The 8,562-nt window shown below is 37.3% G+C and overlaps 1 protein-coding gene across 15 annotated transcripts in view; it reads right to left on the reverse strand.

The window, feature by feature from the left end:
- LOC117170335 (furin-like protease 1) overlaps positions 1–8,562 on the reverse strand; it is a 1,188,597-nt gene that overhangs the window by 1,147,363 nt on the left and 32,672 nt on the right. For 11 of the 15 annotated variants that reach the window (XR_004466767.1, XR_004466766.1, XM_033357070.1 and 8 more), the window contains one exon: positions 2,103–2,200. The exons of 3 other annotated variants lie outside the window; for them this stretch is intronic. The gene's annotated coding sequence lies outside the window, so the exon portion shown is untranslated. Of the gene's footprint in view, positions 1–2,102; positions 2,201–4,598; positions 4,618–8,562 lie in introns of those variants that run through there. One more of the 15 variants, XM_033357066.1, reaches the window with a different exon arrangement.

Consider the following 8,562-nt stretch of genomic DNA (forward strand, 5'->3'; position numbering starts at 1 on the left):
CCGGTCCTGTGAAAGCCAAAACCCGTCTCTCAGCCGGTAAGGTCCTCGCGATCGTCTTTTTCGACTACAGAGGAGTGTTGCTCATTGATTTCCTACATGATCAACGTACGGTTAACGCTGCCTATTACTGCCAGCTGTTGGAGGCAGCATCCTCCATACAGCCCAGATTTGTCACCCTGTGACTATCATTTGTTTGCACCCATGAAAGATGCACTTGGAGGATTGCGATTTGACAACGATCAAGATGTTGAGGAATTCGTGCGCAATTGTGTGATGACTCCACCTCAAAGTTTCTACGAGCAAGGAATTAACAAGCTTCCAAACCGCTGGAAAAATTGTGCAGAGCGTGAAGGAGACTATGTAGAAAAATAATCAATAGTATTTTTGTATTGTTTTATAAATAAATAAATATTAAAAAAGAATTCCGGTTAATATTTGATTTACCCTCGTACATAGCATAATATACATAACTACCATGATTACATACATGGGCGTAAGCCCTCCTCCATGGTCGCCCGAAACAAAAAACAATAAGAAATGTAGAAAAAAAACACAACTGACATTTCATATCAGCTACGTGAGCATCCCCGCGAATTCTAAACGAGCAGGATCGTACGCACATTGTTATAGGTACCCCGATCTTAACTAGTTCTCCTTCCAACAAATTGTAAAATATTAGATACCGCCCAAGCTGAGCCACAACGGAGGTTAATTTTATGGAGAGAGGAAAATAAGCAGGCGGCGGGAAATGCATTTAAATAGCAAGTAAACCAGAGGTTTAAAGCGGGAAGTTGAAGCACATGCGCATTCTGCTCAACCGTTGCGAACGATAGTCAGGCTTGAATTCAGCTGAAATATTTATTGATAATCAGGCTGACGTGTTTAGTTTGAATCGGACATGGGGTTAAACTCTAAAGAGGCGTCCTTCTTCGATTTAACCGCCGAAAAGTTGTTAAGCCTCTTGCGTTTACCCAATAATATACTGACCTGGCTCACACTTTCCAGCAGCAGTAAAGCATTGTGCATTTAGCAGATGTTAATAAAGTTCCCAAAACGACTATTCAATTGTAAAAACATCATACCTGTCCAAATTAAACGTTCAGAGGTTCAATGTGTATCAAACTTCCAAGACTATTTAACCAAACAGATCTCGTTTTCCACTAGCACCACACGATTACCAATTAACGATCCCATAATCCTTTTCTAGGGCATTTTAATTCAATTATATGAACATATCGACATACCTTCCAGACAATTACAACTGCCGCGGTAAAACTATGTATAATTAAGCAACTATTTTGCTTAACTATGTGTAATGTAGCATAACCAGATATAACTAGATATAACAAAAGGTTAATAGGTATAATCAAATATTACTAGATAAAACTATGCCATGAAGAGCAAATTAGTAATGCATGTAGGATGCACTGCATATATAAATATCATTAAAAGTAAATAGATTTATACACACATGCTTTCATACCAAGCAGTGAATAAATATTAAAGTACATTCACTAAAGTGAAATATTTCTATATTGACTCATATCCATAAAAGCGTTACACTAATAAAAGAAAGTTAATAGATATTAGAGTTAGAAATAGAACTCGTATTCACTAGTAATCACTACGAACATGGCGACAGAGGCTACAATATTCCATTAAACACTCGCCAAGACGTCAAGAATCCATGCGACTGAGAAGATAGCGACGGAGAGTGGAATATTCTACACGCTCACCAAGATGGTGTATCCTAAGATGGTGACAATAGCTTCAAGACTGGAGAACAAACTTACACTTCTAGATTCCATGCTGGAAACAGAACCTCAAAAGTGACAGCTATTGAATTTAATACAGCTCTCATTAAATAACTTTCCTGGCGGACCGAAGGAACCAAAAGGAGCCTCTACAAAGTACCCTTCAAGACCCCGCTGAGTCCCCCTTCGGTTCCTTCTTAAAAAATTCGAAAAAAACTGTAAGATCAACTTTTAAATTTTTGTATGTAAATAAATATATGTAATAATTTATATCTAATTTCACACAAATTTTAATACCTTCTCCGATAAGCATAATATGAAAAATGAGAATTTTAACAAATCCTTTACCTTAAGTTTTGACATCTCGTCTCGTAATCTCAAGGACACTGCTTGACTGCTCTCACTTGCAGCGCAGCTTTGTTGTCTCTGGTTTCCACTGCGTGGCGCTATCATCCAGACAAAATTGTTAAAGTTACCGACGGAACGCTTATTAACTGCTACTAAAAGAAGATGCACTTGAAGCCGCCTTCGGCCCACGTAACTGACATAAATGTAACAATTTTAGCGTAGAATCCGAATTTCAACAATCTAAAACTTTATCTTGCTGTTTTTTTGTTTGTTTTTTTAACGAAGGGACCGAAGGGGGTCTCATTGGGGTCTTTAAGGGTAATTTGTAGAGGCTCCTTTCGGTTCCTTCGGTCCGTCAGGGTTGGACGTTTTCAATCAAAATGATTATTTTGAAGCATTTTTAGGAGCATGCCTAAAATATCTGCAACAAAAGAAAGCCCTGTGGACCACAAAGCCGCAAAATAAAGGTATTTTTACTGACAGAGAGAGGGGGGATGGAGAGATAGGGGGAGGGGAACCAGTGAGGGAGAGAGGTAGAGGGGGGCGATAGAGAGAGGGGGAGATATAGCGCGCGCGAGATAGCAAAAGCGAGAGGGGGAGAGAGGGGGAGGGGCAGAGATGGATTGATATTATTGATTACCTTTCGCTCTCATTAATTATGAACACGTGCACATTATCTGTTATAACTTAAGGGCATGTGATACTTACAGTTTACCCGGCTGTTTTTCACAAAAATGAAAATTTAAAAAAACTGAATTCGGAGATGCTATAAAATATCTAAACGGACATCCCCGGACTCTTTTTTGAGGGATAATTATTTAAAAAATGTATTGTGCTAAATAAAAATTTTATGCATATGCATTATTTTGAGGTTACGTCGTTTTTCATCTCTGCCTTTCCGACAATCTAGAAATTATTTATGAAATAAAATTTTTTGATTGCCTGCAAACAAGGTTAGTTCTGGGAGATTAGTTACTATGTTTATTTGTGAGTCCAAAGTTTTCGGCTAAAAATATTGTGTAGTTTGGAAGTAACGTTCGGGTGAATTGTAACACACATAACCTCGAAATATACACACACGTTGTTAGCAATATCAAAAATTTTTTGATAAAAAAACACAAAAGAAGTGTGTGGGGACGTCCATTAGCATGTTCGCTATCATTTCCCATATTTTGAAGGCAAAATATTTCTTATCCTAGGAAAAAAGCCGGGGGAATCTAACACTGAAAAAATCGATACTATTTCTTAAGCGATATGTAAATTAATCACATTTTGCTAAATTAAAACTTTTTTGAATTAACCCACAAAAAAAGTCTGTGGGGACGTCCGTTATCATGTTCGCTATCGTTTCCCAAATTTTTCAGACAAAATATTTATTATTCTAGAAAAAAAGCCGGGGGAACCTAAAACTGGTAAAATCGACAATTTTCTAAGTTTCACATGCCCTTAATGTACAACCTTTTCTACTAACGTTTAATACTATTCTCTGCCTTAACGTCATAAAATGTAAGGCACTAAACATGTTATCTACAGCTTTGTATACCTGTTGGAATGTAAAATTGCTTTTATTGCCCGATTAAAAATTGTTGGTAGCTCGCCTACAGAGGTTTCATTGGCATTGAACACAATCGTCAAACAGTATCCAAAATGGGGTGCTATAATACTTTTATACATAATTATTCGTCAGTATCGAAATATGAGGTACGACAAAACTTTTCAGAAAGTAAATCATGGTATCCACAAATAACTTTGGTACACACTTACTAATAACATTGAAAATATCATTCATTTGTAGATTATATATGAGTGGACCTAAAACCGAGCCATGCTCCACACCATTTTGGACATTGATACTAGACGATTTCATATTTCCCTATTCTGTATACTGTTTTCTATCATTTAAGTAGTCTTCAAACCATTGCAAAACAGGCCCTTTTATTCTGTAACCTTCTAATTTCTTTAACAAAATGCTTCTATTTACCGTTTCAAAAGCTGTTTTCAGATAAAGAAGGACCACTAAAACTACATCTTCCTCACTAATTTCTTCTTTCCATGCAGTTAATAAATCTTTTAGCATCGCTTCACATGAATAATTCTTTTAAGTCCAGATTGGCGTTTGTAAATAATTTGTGGTTCCCTAAATATTCTTCTACCATATTTTTAACTACCAATTTCAAGAGTTTTTCATAAGTTGATGAAATTAATTAGCCTGAATACCTGATCTTTATTCGCATTTGCAATTTTTGGTATCAGCATGATTTCTGCTAATTTTATAATATGCCCGAGAGAGAGACAGAGAGTCAGAGGGGGGGTGGTGTCGGGGGGGTGCTGGCTGGGTTATATCGGACTCTCTCTTTCGTTTATGGTGACAGGATACAAACAAAATAATACGTCGGGTTAAATCATAAGTTTATAAAAATATATATGAGTGCTCTCTGTGGAAAAGGTCTTTCGTTCTTCAGATCCAATTTTGATTGTGAAAAAAAGAATATCTACCAGTTTAATGCTACTAGGACTCCGGTGTAGGTTAGGATTGTTTACGTGACAAGTGATAAAAACTTCATCACAACGCCAACGAGCTTAGCCCGGGAATAGTGGTCGTTTATGATTTCGCCAAATCAGTGGTCCTTGTATTTTTCATGGCAGGTAGTTCCCAAAGATAAAACAAACCAAATTTAATTTTTGCTCCTTCCAGTGATTTCCCTTCTTCAAGGTCTCCCTTGTTCAGATTATTATTGTCAGGCATATCCGGTGCATGCAGGAATAAACCAAAAACAAGCAGACAAAAAAAACATTGAAACCAACGAAAATATGAGATAACAAAAAAAAGGACGGTCGCGAAAACAAATAAAAAAAGTCTTATAGCGAGCATCACATCATGCAAAACGGGAAAAATATTCTACGAAATCATAAGTCTATTTTACCGTAATTTGACCAAAACTTGTAAATAAATAATAAATCTAACTTAGGATTAAATTAAAAAAGAGCTATTATCTTAGAAAAATCGTTTACGATTTTCTCACCCAAACTCCGACGGGACGTCATCAATACCCTTATTCTAACAAAGGGAGGGTAATCTTTTAATTAATCTCTCTCACAAACTCATGAAAGCTCTGACAGCATCTCGTCTCTGCTTGTCCCCAGTGCCATTTTGATCTAAGATTGTCGCTTACACACTCACTCACTCGCTTTCAGTGGTGCGATCTATAAACCCAATCGAAAGTCAGCATTCGATTGCATTAATACTTAACTAAACCAAAAGAATTAAATATCATTATATGTTTGAAAAAATGTCGTTAGTGAATGTCATCCTCTGCCAATGATAATAATGATTCTTGTAGAGTTCACCAAAAAATATAACCACATTTAATTGCTTTATTTCAAATGTTTGGTTCAAAATCGAGTTCAGTGCAATCGAATATCTACCATAAGAGATATGAATGAAATCGAAGAAACAAAATGGCGACGCAAGAGACATTGATAGCGATTTTCCCAAGATTTTTGTTTAAAATCATATAAATATTCAAATATACTTGATCAAACGGATCAAAATTTAGAAGTATATTTTTTTAAATTTCATAGTTAACAGTCTAAAACATAATAATTCGGAATCTACGTTTTTCAATGATTTCAGATATCTAACTTTTGTTTTAAATATTTAAAATTGGAATTATAATACAACGTTTCTCGTAAATGGAATGAGATACGCCAAAAAAGACAATATTTTTAAATTCAACTAGAAAATATTATATTAGTGTATAAGTTGTAATTATAAATCAATATAATGAGAAAATTCATCAATTAAAAAAAAAGTGTTAATAATTTGAAGAAAAATTTAAAAAGGGAGAGTCGGGTAGCGATGGCCAACTACTGTAAATAACTGTGCCCGCCCGGTACATAACGAATACAAATGGAACATTATATTACCGTCGCATCACTCTTAAAAGAACCACTAAAAGGACCTTGAAAAGGACTCAAATCTCTGTGAATATCTCTGAGACTAAATCATTTAAATCGACCCTGCTTATAGGCTCAAATGGGCCAAGCTATTTCGCTTGAGAATACTCTTTCTATCGGTAGGGTTAGGTTGAATTATATTTAATAACCAGCTTGACCATTTTTTCACAGTACACAAATAATAAAAATAACATAAATATATGTAAAAAATAATAAAATAGTTATGAAATTTTCCAATTTCTAGGTTTTTTTTGGAAAAGTCTGAATACGACAGTTTTTTTTTAAATAGAGAATAAATAAAAGTGAGACATGCAGGAAACAACTCGAAAATTGAAATTAACTTGATTAATTTGTTAAAAAATCCGAAATTTTGTTATAAAGTCATTCTTTTTGGTTGAAAATTCAAATATGTTGCTGAGAACTCGTTTTTTCTTCTTGCCAAGAATTCATATATTTAGTTGAAACATTCGGAACGAACATAAACAAAGAGACACAGGTGTATATTCGGAAAGCATCGGAATAAGATAAAGGGATTCTGCGACACTTATTCGGAAATAAATCGGAAAGGTTCAGAAAGAAGTAGATGCACTGGGACACTTCGGAGAAAGTTCGGAAACCTTCGGAAAGAGAGGCGTTCGCAGAGAAATCGAAAGCAAAGTTCCCACATAATTCGGAAAGGATCGGAACGGAACGTCTTTCCGAACTCTTTCCGTTTCTTCCGCTATGGTATTCCATACAAAAGAAAAATATTTAATTTTCACAACTGGTTTTCTATAACGGGTTGTCGTTTGTTCGCTCTACTCGTTGGTGAACCGTCAGTTGCGGATGTGCCCGCAGTGGATCTTAGTGTAATAAGCCACCACGATCGGCCCTTAAGGAATGCTCACCCCTAATACTGAAGTCAAGACCGAGTGCTTCAGCAGTCTCCTCCGCTGCTTTGTACAGAAACGCCCAGGTATGTATAAGTCTCTCCAGCGCAAAGGTGTCGTATGGCGCTTCTATCAACGAGCTCAGGATCTTCAGGGATGCCATTAAGTTTTCCTCGCTTCAAATAAACCTTGGCGCATTTGTCTAACCCAAATTCCATTCCCATTTCCTTAGTATATCGTTCGAAAATCCCCAGAGCTAGAAGCAGTTGCTCTGTGTTTTTAGCATAGATCTTAAGATCGTCCAAGTAAAATACATGAGTGACCTGCAGATCGAAAGTACAACGTCACTCATGTATTTTACACGAACGATCTTAAGATCTATGCTAAAAACAGAGAGCAACTGCATCTAGCTCTGGGGATTTTCGAACGATATACTAAGGAAATTGGAATGTAATTTGGGTTAGACAAATGCGCCAAGGTTTATTTGAAGCGAGGAAAACTTAATGGCATCCCTGAAGATCCTGAGCTCGTTTATAGAAGCGCCATACGACACCTTTGCGCTGAAGAGACTTATACATACTTGGGCGTGTCACAGAGCCGTATTCAGTATGTGACATCTATAAAGGCTACTCTCCGAAGCAGATACGAACGTCTCATCCGACATATTTGGTCTTCCGAACTGTCGGCGAGGAACAAAGTATCTGCAACGAACATGCTTGCCGTCCCGGTACTTCACTATTCATTTGGAGTAGTTCCATGGACGAAGAACGAGCTCAGATCTCTTGATATCGGGACAAGAAAGGTTATGCACATGAACAAAAGCATGCATCTTAAGTCTTCCGTTCCGCAACTGTACATCTCACGCCGTCAAGGAGGTCGCGGAATATTGAGTCTTGAATGTCTTTACAACAGGATTATTCTGGGTACAGCACATAGAGTTGCAAATGGAAGAGACCGTCTTCTTAAAATGGTCAGGAATCACGAAGAAGTGGACAAAGGAGCATTTCTGTACAAAACAGCGGAGGAGGCTGCTGAAACACTCGGACTTGACTTCAGTATTAGGGTTGAGCAAAATGCATCAAATCTAATCTATCTCGAGTACTCACTCCTGAAAGCCCGGATTAAGAAAGCACAAGAGAAAAACTTTCGTGAACAGCTCCTCGATAAGAGGATGCACGGTATCTTCCACAGAAATGTGAAGGATCAGTCAATGTCTTGTCAGCTAACGTTTGCTTTCCTTAAATCGCCCGGATTGAAGTCTAGTACAGAGGGTTTCATTTTTGCATGCCAAGACGGTGTCATTTCCACTTTAACATACCGTCGCCACATTTTGAGCGAAGACATTCCCGATGATAGCTGCAGGGCGTTCCATGCACACCCCGAGTATTTAGCTCACATACTATCTAGTTGTCCAACACACGCGGGAACGACCTACATTCAAAGGCACAATGCGGCACTAAGAGTGCTTTATTACCATCTCTGTCACTCCTAGGGTATTCACCTTAATATCGCTCCTCTAAATGCTCCTAGGCAAATTGAGTCAATTGTCGAGAATGCGAAGTGCCGCATATACTGGAACTTTATATTCTCGACAATTGTTTCTGTTGCTCACTCGAGGCCTGACATGGTTCTTC

This window comes from Belonocnema kinseyi, chromosome 3 (genome assembly GCF_010883055.1).
Source record: "Belonocnema kinseyi isolate 2016_QV_RU_SX_M_011 chromosome 3, B_treatae_v1, whole genome shotgun sequence".
Lineage (NCBI taxonomy): Eukaryota > Metazoa > Arthropoda > Insecta > Hymenoptera > Cynipidae > Belonocnema > Belonocnema kinseyi.